The sequence below is a fragment of the Lissotriton helveticus genome, chromosome 1_2 (assembly GCF_964261635.1).
Source record: "Lissotriton helveticus chromosome 1_2, aLisHel1.1, whole genome shotgun sequence".
NCBI lineage: Eukaryota > Metazoa > Chordata > Amphibia > Caudata > Salamandridae > Lissotriton > Lissotriton helveticus.
In genome coordinates, this window is record NC_136058.1 from 447,705,908 (window position 1) to 447,719,651 (window position 13,744).

The following is a 13,744-nucleotide window of genomic DNA, read 5'->3' on the forward strand; positions in this document are numbered from 1 at the left end:
GCTCTCGCTTCCAAGAAGCAAAGCAGAATTGCTTTTGGGCAAGGGGAGCTGAATGTTAGGAGCTCCCCTTGCCCAGAAGCAATTCTGGCTCCCGCAGGAGGCGAGGAGCCGGCAGGGACCGTGGTGGGATTGGGGCTCCCCCTTAATTGAGGGTCGGCCCTCAGGAATGGGGTCCCTGGGGCCAGAAATGGCACGGGAGGGGGGCAACAAAGCCCCCTCCCCTTTAGTTTATTGATTTTTTTTATGGAAGGGCAGCCCTGGGGGATGTGGTCCCCGGGGCTAGAGGTGGCCCAGGGGAGTGAGGCCACGCTGCCCCCCTCTTGGCAAATTTTTTTAACACAAGGCCAGGTCCTGGGGTATTGCATCCCCGGGGTCAGAAGTGACCCAGGGGCATGGGGACTCCCTCCCTAAAACATAAAATAATAAAACAAGGCCAGGCCCTAGGGGATGGGGTCCCCAGGGCCAATAGTGACCCAGGGAAGCGGGGCCACACGGCCCCCTTCCTGTTTTTTTTAAATGCTCAGGCCCTGGGAGATGGAATCCCCGGGGCCCAAAAAATGTTAAGAGAAGGCGGGCCACACAGCCCCCTCCTAACAAACGAAAAAGAAAACCGAAGCTGGAGCTCGCTGGAGGCCCGCCCCCTCCATGCATCACTTGAAAACACGCCTTCTGGCGCGTTTTGGGTTGGGGGATGAAGTCTCCTCGCATCTTACGGGTCCTTAGGGGCCAACTAGCCCACCAGGTACCTCCAGCAAGCAGCACACAGTGGGATTGCTGAGAGGTTGTCCGAGGCCACTCCCTTTTTTACACCACTTTGCAAACGCGCCTTGTGGCGCATTGCTGATGGGGCAATGAGGTCCTGTTGTGCCCTGAGGCCCTCAGGACTAAAGTGAACTTCATCCCCTGAGCAGCAGTGCACCAGGAATCGAGTTTGCAGAATGGCGTAAAAAGGTGGTGTGGCCTTTGAACACTCTCAGCAAATCCAGCTGTATGGGGCTTACTGGAGCTAACATGAGGGCTAGTTGGCCCCGAGGGACAGGGCACTGTCGAATTCAAACTCACAACATGTGATCATTGGCAGTGGTCTGCATTTTCTGAGACTCTGGCTTTACTGCCTCACTGATGAGTGATCCTATCCACTTTCCGTTACTCACTGACTCCAATGTGCTCCTCAGCCCTTACCTCTACGCTCAAAGATATCAATTTATAATAGGATCTTCCAGTTAAGCCATAGGCTAGTTAGTCAATTCTCTCTCTCTCAATCTTTGCATTCTCCATTTGTAGCTGCTCCGACTGCCTACTCCTTGGAGTGCAGCAAGTTGGCAATCAAAGTCTTGTATAGATCATGATTACTGGACTATTTATACTTCACAGATGTGCATGCAATTACTCCGTGGCATACTTTTTCCCTAAAACAGCAGTCTACAGACAGTATTTCCTTGTGAGAACTAGTTGGCACTGAAAGTTGATGTACCATTCTATTGTGAGTTAACTTCAAAACTGTTTATCCTGAATTTTTATAATGGATCAATATTGCAGATTTTTCTTTATTCCCACAACCTACAAATGGTGTCATTGTTTTGATTTTCATTAGAAAATCCCCGTGCAAAAGATATTGTTACCTGCGCCTGGTTATAGTATTTATGAGAAAAAAATCTTTAACATCACAAATTCCTTCTCTTCTGCCTTCCTTCTCAGTCCACTTTACTTTCTCTCTTTACATGTCTCTCACAAATGTGTTCCCTCTTCTATCCTTTTCAGCCTCTCATTCCCTCACTAAAGTGGACCTTCATGGTCTTTATCTCTTACTTTCTCTTTCTAGCTTCTCACTTTCTTTCTCCCGTATTGGCTTACTATTTTCTTTTAACTCTCTTCATCTTTTTCAAAGCCTTTTTTTCTTTCAATGTTGTTTTTTTCTCACTCTTTTTCTTCTTGCTTTTACTTTTTATGTCTCACTGTCTGTTGTATTTTCGCTCTCTTGATTTTGTTCTCTTCTAGCTCTGCTGCTCTTTTTCTCCCTCTGTTCTTCTCTCATCCTCATCGTTGTCTCCTTTTATCTCTCTCTTTATTTTTGCCTTATTTACTCTTCTTCTCAACCATTGTCTGCATCACCCTCTTTCTTTCTTCTTTTTCACTCTGTTCTCTGATACCTTTGGGTTTCCTCTTGCTCTCCATTCTCATCTTTCTCACTCTCCACCCTTCTTGCAGAGTGTGCACCTTTAAGCACTCTGAATAAGGGTGACATCATATCTGACAATCTCTGGCTGATATCCATCATCTCACAAATTCTAAATGCTAACCTTTGACTTTTTCACTCTATTCTATAATTCCCTTCATTTTGCAGTCACTTTCATGTTAATTTGTTGCTCTTTTGCTCTGGTTCTTACCCTATTTCATTCTCTCATGCTATTTCTCACTTAGTTTTCACATTCTCTTAGTCTATCTTTCGGTCTCTTTTGCTATTTTGGTCACACATAAGACTACCAGATTTTGAAAAAAACAAATAAACTGTACATTTCAAAAACTAAAAGAAGGACGACTATTTTACATCAACTGAGGGGTACGGGATAACAGTGCTTATCAACATCGAAATGCCAAGGAAGTAAATAAAATGCTATTTTAAAGACCGTTTCAAACCTACTAATTAAATTGCTTTCTGATAACAGAAACTAGCCAGTCCTCCTTTGGAATACATAAAAATGTGCCTCTTTCAGCTAGCTCTCTATGAAAACAGGGACACAAGACACATTTATGGAAATTTGAAAAAACTGGGGTTGTCCTGGTAAATCCGGGGCACCTGGTCACCCTAATCTCACACACACACACACTTCATAACCTTTGTTTCTCCTTTGCTGTTTATCGTTCTGTTTTTCTACAACATTCACTCTTTTTTATATCCCCATTTTCTCTCTTGCTTTGGTTTCTTATATATATTCTCTGCATATCAGGTTTCAGAGAGGCCCTTCCGGATCGCAGAGTTGAAAGGGTCTTATCTGATGTATGGTTCATACGAGGGGTGCCGTCCAGCAGATGGAGTCACATCAGGGCACATGACTGTACACAGCCCAGTGCAACCAACTCCCAGGGCACCGAAGTGCAAAATACTCCTAGGACAGAGCACATGGGCACATCTATTGTGGCACAAGGTCTGAAGAAGGGGTAAGAGCTGGGGCTGTGGCCAAGCCGGAGACCAAGATGGTCGCTCGGCTTTGAAGCTCCGCCGGCAGTCGTTGCAACAACGTGATTTCCTGCTATCCAGCGAGGCTAACGGGCAGGGTAAAGACGCCTAAATGCAGCGGAAGGGATCCTGATAAAAAGTCTCCCTGCGCCATGAGAAAACCACCGCAACGGCAGAAATCGGCGACTCCAGGCGGATGGAAGATTTTCAAGATGGCGGCTTCGACGATATGAGGAGACTCCGGGTGCCGCGGCGGAGGGACTGAACCAGCAGCTCGGGTGCTGTGAGTCACTGGGCCGTGGGCCAGAGCTTTGAGCGGCAACATTCTGGGCAAAGCGATGCTCAGTACTGGCGGGAGGTCCGTTTGACCTCCGGCGGTCCGAGCGAGGCACTCTTATGTCTGCGCTGATCGCGGGGGCGCACAGGGACGGAGCCTGTGATCGCTTCTCCGTCGACACCTGGTACAGCATTTCCAAAGCCCCCTTGGGGATCTCCCCCCCCCCCCCGCATATGCACTCGCTCGGCTGCGGCCCACGCTGTTCTCGCCAACACTTCCCCCGCAAGGCTCCATTGTTGTAACGCTGCCTGGCATGGCTGTGCTGCTCCCGGAGCGAAAAACAGAATCCAAACCTCAGCAGTGTCTCCGCCCCAGCCACCAATATATGCTGCAGCAAACTTGAAACATTAACTGCCCACCGCACATTGCCTTGTCTCTTAACAACCTGGTCCGTGGAAGTACTGTGCCTGGACCAGTCACCGAAATAACGTGCGCATTTTGGGGGTTCCCGAATCGACAGCCGCTGGTCGCATGGACACCTTGGTAGAAACAATACTGATAGACTTGCTTGGTAGAGAAGTCTTCACTATGGGCTTTGTGATAGGAGGCGCTCATAGATCACTAGGTCCAAGGCCCAATCCTGGATGGCCACCCAGATCCATCATTGCCCGTGTCATGAACTTTAGGGATCGAGACACGGCCCTGCGCCTGGCACGAGAACCGGGTGAAACGGTATGGCAGGGCTCCAAGCTGTCCCTATACCCAGACTTTACAATCATGGTGTAGGAGGCCAGGCGGAAATACACTGCAGTTAAGGCAACACTCAGAAATCTAGGACTGAAATATGGTATGCTCTATCCAGCTCGGTTACGTGTTGAGATCAATGGGAGAGCCCGTGTCTTTGACAATCCTACGGAGGTGCAGGTGTTCTGTCACACTTACAAACTTAACATCAAACGCCCAGCTGAGGACAACAGACTTTCCCCTCCGCAGAGTGGTTCAGACGACAGCATGGAACTATTCTCGGGATCTGGGCACAGCTGAACTGTTAATATGGCCTTCCTTTACATGGAGACTTTATTAAGTTGGGATTTCATTCAATCACTTTATAGTATAATTTTTTATTGCCACGTAGCCGTAGGGGCGTTGCCACCACCCCTAATGGTGTTCACCTTACAATTGTTGTGTGAATTTAGTAAGTACAATTATTGTTGTTTTTCAGCGATGCAGAGGAACTATTGGTACTGCACTGTTTTTGGATAGTAATGGTTTTGCCTCTCTGGTTCTGGTTGGGTGGGGAGGCTGGGTGGGGGTGGGCTGGGACATTGTTTAGCTACACTTGAGACGTTCTTAGGCACACATTTGGATGTAAGTGGCAAGTACGCACGGTTGATTTTCATTAAGCACTCATTTTTACCACTGCCATGGCCAGTTAGGGTATAATTCTGGCCCCTCGGAGGTGGTTTTGGCGACATGGAATGTCCCCGGCCTGAACAACAAAAGGCAGATAGCACAGTATTTACTACATCACAGGGTAGATGTAGCTTTCTTACAGGAAACTCATCTGCCTCCTAGTGATCAGGCCCACTTTGCCGCAAATTGGAGAACACAGATATTTTGCGAACTTCAGCAACTTTGCAAGGGGCACTGCCTTTCTTATACATAAACGACTCCACTTCCATTTGCATTCTGTAATACGTGACAGTGAAGGCAGGCATATCTTTGTCCTGGGCACATTAATGGGTCACAGGGTGGCATTGGTCTGTGTGTATGGCCCCAATAGCGACTCCCCGGACTTTTATTATACCCTACTCTCTAAATTGGCGCAGCTAGGCCCGGTTCCCATTTTACTGGGGAGTGATTTTAATATAGTCCAGGTCCAGTCACTTGACACCACTTCGAGAGCACCAGATCCTGAATTTGCGATCAATTCTCCTCAATTGACATAGGTTGTACGCAAAACCCGCATAGCACTGACTATACTCACTACACTGGCAGTCATACCACATGGACGAGGCTCGACTATTGGCTGGCATCCCCAGAACTTATCAGCTGGTGTCATGTGATCCGGACGCTTCCTCGCACATATTCTGATCACTCCCCGGTATTATTAACATTGAAGGTCCCGCGATTCCCCAGCCGCGCATTAGATGAAGTTTTTAAACAGGAATAACGAGAAGCGATAGAGGACTACTTCGTCATTAACACTGGTTCAGTAGACACTGTGGCAATGTTATGGGAGGGTTTTAAAGCATACATGAGGGGCATGTGTATATCCAAAAATGTTGGTGTAGTGCGGGATTTGTGCAGTAAGTTAGCCCGCCTGGAAAAGGACCTAGGGCCGTTAGACTCTGAACAACGCCAGGCAAAAGGTCCCGAAATAGACAAGCGATGTTTGTCCCTGCTCACAGAATTCAAAGATACCGCTGAGAGGGAGATCCTTTTAATGGGGAAATACTGCAATGCCAGGAAATACGGCGAAGGCGAGTGACCGGGACGAGTCCTAGCACAGATGATTAGACCTCCCTATTGTAAGGCATACATCTCCGAGTTGAGAACTTCATCAGGACAGCAGATCACTGACCCACTGGATATCCAGGGGGAATTTATGTCCTATTTTAAAACATTAAACACCACTAGATTGGGTCAAGACAGGGCGCAGCAGAAGAGTTATTTGTCCGAGGTCGCTTTAATTTATCTCGAGAAGTTTATGCAGGACTTTCTCGCTTAGCCTATCTCTGAGGAGAGCATTGATAAGGCATCTCTGCCCTGAAGAGTTCCTCGGTCCTGGGGCTCGACGGTTTCACGGCGGATTTTTATAAGGCCTATAAAGATTGATTGATTCCCCATCTCCTTAAATTATATGCAGAAGCCCTGGAGAGGCAGATATTACCTCCCACCCTGCGTGAGGCAGTCATCATTCTTCTCCCCTAACCTGGCAAGGACCCCCTGCTATGTGGTTCCTATCGACCGTTATCCATCTTAAACCTAGACTACAAAATAATGGCAAAGGCTCTGGCATGTCGCCTGTCTCTCTTCATAGAATCTATCATTTTCCCGGCCCAGTCTGGTTTCATACCCCATCGCTCGACAGCCTTCAATCTACGCACATTATTTAACACTCTGCATAGAATTAACCCGGAAATCCCTGCTGAGGCAATCCTATTTGAGGCATTTGTCTCCCTTGCATGGCCTTTTATTTTATCCATCATGGAGCGCATGGGTATGCCGTTTGGTTTCATTGCCACGACTGCCCTGCTATACAGTCAACGGCAGGCCCGACTCCAACTAAATGGTACATTGACGGCTCCCTTCTCACTTTCACGCGGAATGAGATAAGGCTGCCCGTTGTCGCCTCTGTTGTTCATTTTAGCCACGGACCCACTAATACGGCACTTCCAAGAGAAACACCTTCATAGGTGTTTACAGTTCACCACCGTCCGATTGTTAGTATCATTGTATGCAGATGACACGATTTTATATGTACGCAACCCCAGACTAATTTGGATACCCTTATCCGGGAAATTCTGCGCTTTGGCAGACATTCCGGACTGGAAATCAATTGGAACAAATCTGTAATTTTTCCACTCACTGCCAGCACAGACAAGTGGGACTTGGAATTCCCCCTGGAATGGAATACTGACTCGGTTAAATACCTCGCCATACATATACACTTAGAAGCAGAGCAGATCATCCGCCGCAGTTACGGACAGCTGTTTCCAAATTAGAGACTCAAACAGAGAAATGGCTAAAGCTCCCACTATCCATGGCTGGACGAGTTTCCGTCATTAAGATGGTTGTGCTTCCTAAATTTGTATATCTATTTCAAAACATCCCGATCCCTCTCATGAATAAATTCTTTTTGACCCTTTGATCACACTTAATAAGATTAGTATGGGGTGGCGGAAACGCCAGGGTAAACTAGCGGGTTTTGACACTCCCCTGCGATAGAGGTGGGTTTGGGGTCCCTGATTTACAACTGTACTATTTAGCTGCACAGTGCAGTTTTGCACAGACATGGTACCACCCTGATGCCAGAATTCCATACCTCCGGCCAGAGTCTGACTTAGTCCTCCCAGACATTTTAGCGGCGATATTACCGAAGGGTTTCCCCAAAGATATCTAACGCGCATCGACCACTAGTTGGGCATGGGAGAAATTGCGTTGCATAACACACACACCATTGCTTTATTCTTCTGATCTCCCACTCCCGAACCCTAAATGGATACCTATAACTAGCAAAAAGCTCATACAGAAGACATGCTCTAAATTTGACATTGCTAAGATATTTCCAGATGGACATATTTTTGATCCCGATGATGAGTCCTTGTTCCCTGGTGCCACATTCATGGACAGATACGTCCTTCTACGAATCTGTTCTGCCCTGCGAGCTATTTTACCAGACTACCCTCTGGAACCTTCTTCCTTCCCCCCCACTCATGACAGTGATAAGCAGCGAGAGAGGGGTACATCTAATATCCCAACTCTATAAGGCATACGCTGTTGGACTTCCAGATCGATTGATGCTTTCCATGCAAGGAGATAGGCGGCAGGGGCTCGTGCTGAAGTTCGTGCGAGCAGTGGGATTCCGGTGCGAATGGGCTCATTTCCACTAATGAAGAGTTCAAAAGCTTGATTTAGGAGCCCACCGAACCACAGCAAGGGTCTAGGGCCTGAGAATCACCTTTTGGGAGTACGCATTGCCTGGGAGACCGACTTGGGTAATCCGATCACAGACGAACAGTGGGCTGCCTGCTGTGCAGATATTAAAAATGTCTCCCTTAATAGCCGACACAAACTAATACACTTTAAGTTTCTTCGTAGGATATACATTACCCCCTCCAGACTCCACAGGATAGACCCTGCCAGACTGCACCATTGTGCAAGATGCAATGCTCCAAATGCAGACTTCGCCCACCTCGCCTGGACCTGTCCACGCAAACACTGGGTAGGAATACATAAGATAGTGAGTGGCTTGGTTAAAGTACCGATGACCCCCTTGCCCGAGATTGCCCCGTTGGGATTTGTAAAGCATTTCCCACCGGCAATTCGCAGGTTTGTTGCCATCAGCTTACTACTGGCCAAAAGGGAGGCATCCATTCATTGGGGTGGCAGAACAGCACCCTCGGTAAAGGGATGGCTGAAGAGCATGGCGTCATGTTCCACAAACAGCGACCTATATACAATAACGGTCCCCCCCACCTGCAGGCCCAAAGATATCTGGGGAACTTTTGGAACATACCTAGAGGTGTCCCAACAGGGGTGGTTTAGACTGTCCCGAGATACATGTCAATAATCAACTTCACCGGATGCTAAACTCCTTTTTTGATGTCGGTACAGTTGATGTATTCCCATGCCATGATTGTAAACACTGCTTATGTGAATCAGAGTCAAGAACGATTGTAACAGAAAATATGTTAGCAGCCGAGGGACTTGCTTTATGTAACATGTGATCACTCTGCGGCATTGATTGAGCCCTTGACAGTGTGTACTATGTCTACCTTTACTTGCCAAAGGATTATACTCGACCTAGTGTACTTCTTTACTCATACCTAAATGCAAAATAAAGTTTTTAAAAAACTAGGGGTAAGAGCTCACTGAAGCCTACCCTACGCCCACACAGGAGCAGCAATCATTAGTGAAGCAGGTGCAAGGAAGCTCACCAAGGTGCAATTTCTGTAATCAGATGTAGGATAGATATATAGCCAATCACCGCTGCATGCAAGACCGTCTGTCTATCAGATCGGGTAGATGGCTTTGCATACCCGACGAGACTACATGCTAGGACTTATCAAAGGCAATAATCCTTTCATGATTTTATCTGACTGGATGCGATGGTGATTACCAGCTTATTGATATTGCATCTCTTAATAAGAATAAGCGACTTGGTGTTCTTCAATAAAACTATTTCAATATGGATCGAAGGAATTAAATCAATCATGAATGATATGGTGATTGCCTATATATCTATACTACATCTGATTACAGAAATAGCACCTTGGTGAGCTTCTATAAAAGACCCTGATGAAGTCCATGTTGGACGAAACACGTTGGCTGGGCTGATGCATTTGAGTACAAATAAAGAATACATTGAAAAAAAGAAATCTCAAGACTCTGCGCTGTATTTTCTGATTTGGTGGAACTTATAATATTTTGTATAGTTTGCAAAGGAAATGAGGTTTAATACATGCTTGAGCATAATTGATTTAGGAATCTAGTAATAACTGTATGCTCCTTTTCAGAATGTGACAATCCTAGTCAGTATAAGGCACAAGCAAACCCCGTATTTAAACTGTGGTCAACCCCCTGGTAGCTTGGCACAGAGCAGTCAGGCTTAATTTAGAGGCAATGTGTAAATATTTGTGCAACACTTCAAACAGTAAAACAGCGTAAACAGCACACAAAATCAACACCAGGTTAGAAAAATAGAGCTCAATTTAATCAACAAATCGAAACCCAAAGACAAAAATCCAATCAGTATAACCGGAGGTATGAATTTTTAAAGTATAAACTTCTATACAGCACCTAAAAACATAAAGCGTCAACCGAGGCAATCTGGTCATGCTGGACCAGGTTAAAGTAAAAAGTTCAAGCTAATCACGATGGAGCGCAAATTAGATAGAGCCCCAGATTAGTTCAGCTGAAGGTTTTACCCTCTCAAGTTTTGAGCCAAGAGCCCCGTTCGCTTTGGAGAGGGTCGCAGGGAGTAAGGAGAGAGTTGATGGCGGTGGTGGACATGGCACAAAGAGCAGGCCAGGTGTCGCAGAAGGTCGGCCTGGAGCTTTACGTTGTTGGTCTTCCAGATCGATTGATGCTTTCCGTGCAAGGGGATAGGCGGCAGGGGCTTGTGCTGAAGTTCCGTGCGAGCAGTGGGATTCCGGTGCGAATGGGCTCATTTCCACTCATGAAGAGTTCAAAAGCTTGATTTAGGAGCCCACCGAACCACAGCAAGGGTCTAGGGCCTGAGAGGCACCATTTGGGAGCAAGGAACGCGCTGAAGACTGGTCCAGGCACTTCCACAAAATGAATGGGAGGTCAGGAACAGCACCAGCCCTCACTGCACAAGCTTCTGTTGATTGTAAATACAAGAGCATGGCTTTAACCTGTTTATTGCGGTGGCAATTCCGCTGCGATGTGGGCGTTCGAATGCGCGTCCGGGGCCATGCAGGCCAACGGACGTGCGCAGCACTACTGAGGTAGTGCTTGCGACGGCTGTTGGCCAACGCACGCACGCAAGGGTTAAAAAAAATATTTGCTGCAAACCCCAGATCAGCCAAATTAAAAGATGCTCATGTGGACACACTTGTGTCAAAAACTTATTTTATAGATGCGGTCAGCAAGTGGGTAAAGTCTGTGGTTGCGGTGGCTCAGGAGAAAGGTAAGAATGTGCAACTTGAGATTCGCGGACTACGGCGGCATTCAGAATCATGCCTGAAGCCTCCAAAAGCAGCCCGCCGGAGCCTGAGGAATTGCCAGTTCTGAGTTGCAAGCTGCAACAGTCTTTAGTCTACAGACCTGAGGACATGTGACTGGGAGCCCCAAGGACACGACAAGCCTCCAACAGCCTGGTCGCAGGGCATTGGATTTATTTAGGCATTTTTTATAGCGCATACTTTACCCAGCGGAGTCAGAGCGCTTTACAATAGAGCGAAGTATATAGGATTAGATATTATGGTAACATATTTACAGAGTATAAATCCACCAAAAATTACACGATACAAACTAAAGTTGGAGCGATTAGGGTTCCAAAAAAACACATTCCAGAGTTGAAGCGTAAGGACAAACTAGTCTCCAGTGAGGAACACGAAACAGTCAATGCCTCCAGGCTGTGTAGGTGTATTGTTTTGACCCCGCCCCCCAGCCACTGACCACGCCCACGTGCCCCGCCCCCAACGCACAGACCCCCGCCCCCACTGCCACAGGCCCGGCCCCCACACACACCACACCCACATTCACTGCCCCCGCCCGAGTAGGAGCATTCACACCCACAGGCCCCGCCCCCACATTCACTGACCCCGCCCCCGGCAGAGGAGGAGCATCCACACCCACAGGCCCCGCCCCCAAAGGCCCCACCTTGACACCCACAGGCCCCGCCCCCTCTCAGGAATCATACGTTAATGCTCTTCCACCACTGCCTCGAGTCCTTGTCTCCCCTTACCTCTCTAGTGGTTTCGAGGGGGCAGTGTCGGCCTGGTGGAGGGGACATACCGAGGGCCCCACGTGACAACAAAGCGCGCGCTGGACAAGGGCCGCCCTGATCTGTAGCTGCGCATGCGCAGGACACTCAGTTTGTCACAAGTGCGCATGCGCAGGATGTCTGCTTGTTGTGGCCGCGCATGCGCTGAGAATAGCGGAGCCCATGAAACATAAAGAGTGTGTAATTGAGCAGCCCGCAGGGAAGCACGGCCTGGAGAGTCCAACCGAGAGGGGAAGCAACTGGGAACGTCCACACTGTCTTCCATTCAGAAAAACTGAAAACCCCAGGACTTAACTAAGAGCGCAGGTTAAAGAGGTCTCGATGGGTTAACAACTGTGCATGCGCTGGTGACAGACACTGCGTCCCGCAGCGGAGCACGAGCTAAGAAGGGCCTTGGATTAACAACTGCGCATGCGCTGAGGACAGACACCTTCAAGAGGGCCTTGTATTAACAGCTGCGCATGCGCTGAGGACAGACACTGCTCCCGGGCCTTGGATTACCATGAGCTCCTCACTGCCATGCCAGGGACACTGCAGCAGCAGCTCCAAGCAGCAGGGAGAGGGAGCACAGAGGGGTGAGACTCTGAGACACACATGCAAACAATCAATCAATAAAATCTGTATTCGATCTCTTAAATACAGATCATAAAAGCACAATTTAAATCAGTGATCAACAACCAGCCCCAGTTCATAACAAGTTAAAATCCTAGAGCAAGTAGAATTATCTAAAAAGAACATCAGATGATTTTTACAGGACATTTTATCCCATAAAGTGCATCATGTGCCTCATAGACCGAATCCAGTTAGTTTACATCAAATTACTCATTTCTGCATATAATTATTAGTTAAAACCAACCTCGCGGCTTTCTACTTTTCATACAGGCCCACAAAAAGGTGGCTACCACAGACAAAGGGATCAGGCAGAGATTTAAAGAAGTAACGTGCCACCTGGCATTGTTTAAAATTGTGGCGCTTTAAAATCGAAAGGATAAAGTCTTCTCTTCCTGTCTTATAAAACACACAGAACAAGACTAGGTGCAGGTCACATTGGGGGGAATGGTTGTGGGTGGGCACCGGCCTCCAGCAACAAAGCGCTCCCAGCGCTAGAGGTAAAATAAAGCGCTCCCAGCGCTATAACCAGAAAATAAAGCGCGTCCAGGCGCAAATAACGCGCTTCCAAGCGCTAGGAGGCAATTCCAGCGCTCCCAGCGCTAGAGGACAGCACAAGTCCAGAGAAAGTCCTTGGAATGCAGCAAGATAGGGGGGCAAGGCTGGGCCAGGGCCCAGCTCACTGGGCCCTCCAGGCAGGAAGGCAGTCCCAAGTGGCGGTTCCTCCTGGCGCCAGCAGCCGCAGCAGCCCCCCTCAGTAAGATCAGGAAAGAACAACTTGCAAGGGGACACAGACCCTTTTTATACTAATAAATCCTTTGTCTGTGTGCAGGGTGGGGGAAGAACCAGTCGCAGCTGGTCTGGGAGCACCCTTGATGTGCTCAGCCCCTCACTCTATTCACTAGGCAGGCTAGGGCCGTTAGACGCACCACAGGGGGCGGAGCCAGCATTGTGTGGGGAAAGCCCAGCCCTATTCAGGACCCAGGTGCACTCCTCCCCAGCCATCAGCACGCTAATCTCCACACTCACCACCGGGCAGACCCATCATGACTCATGGAGCCTGGCATCCCAGTCAGCTCCAGCCAATCACACGCCAGCACCTTTACAGCACACACACAGCCATGTCTAGAAGTGGCACTTCCACACTAGACACATACACGCCGCATACATCATTTCCAGCATTCAATCACACGAGTCCGCACATACCAGACTCGAGCCTGTACACCCCACACATCAGGAACTACCAGGGACACATACATTCCCCATGCATTCCTATGGGAGGGCAGGCCAACCTTACTCCACGCACTCAGAGTGCGCACGCACTTTCCACTGGGACACAGTGAAAGTGCGCAGAACACAAAAATCACCATCACTAGGTCACCATTAAAAGCAAAAAGTTTAGGGGTGAACCTGCTAGAAGGGCCAAGTCCAACACTAACCATGAAGAAAATGCTAACCACCGAAGGGAAAGAATGGGACATGT

General features: G+C 48.2%; 1 protein-coding gene and 1 long non-coding RNA gene across 2 annotated transcripts in view; both read right to left on the reverse strand.

Moving 5' to 3' along the window:
* Window positions 1–13,744, reverse strand: part of LOC144805579 (uncharacterized) — a 483,457-nt gene that overhangs the window by 168,715 nt on the left and 300,998 nt on the right. The gene's annotated exons all lie outside the window — the stretch shown is intronic.
* The window catches only part of LOC144807700 (uncharacterized), a 53,294-nt gene that overhangs the window by 36,034 nt on the left and 3,516 nt on the right, over window positions 1–13,744 (reverse strand). The window lies entirely within an intron of this gene.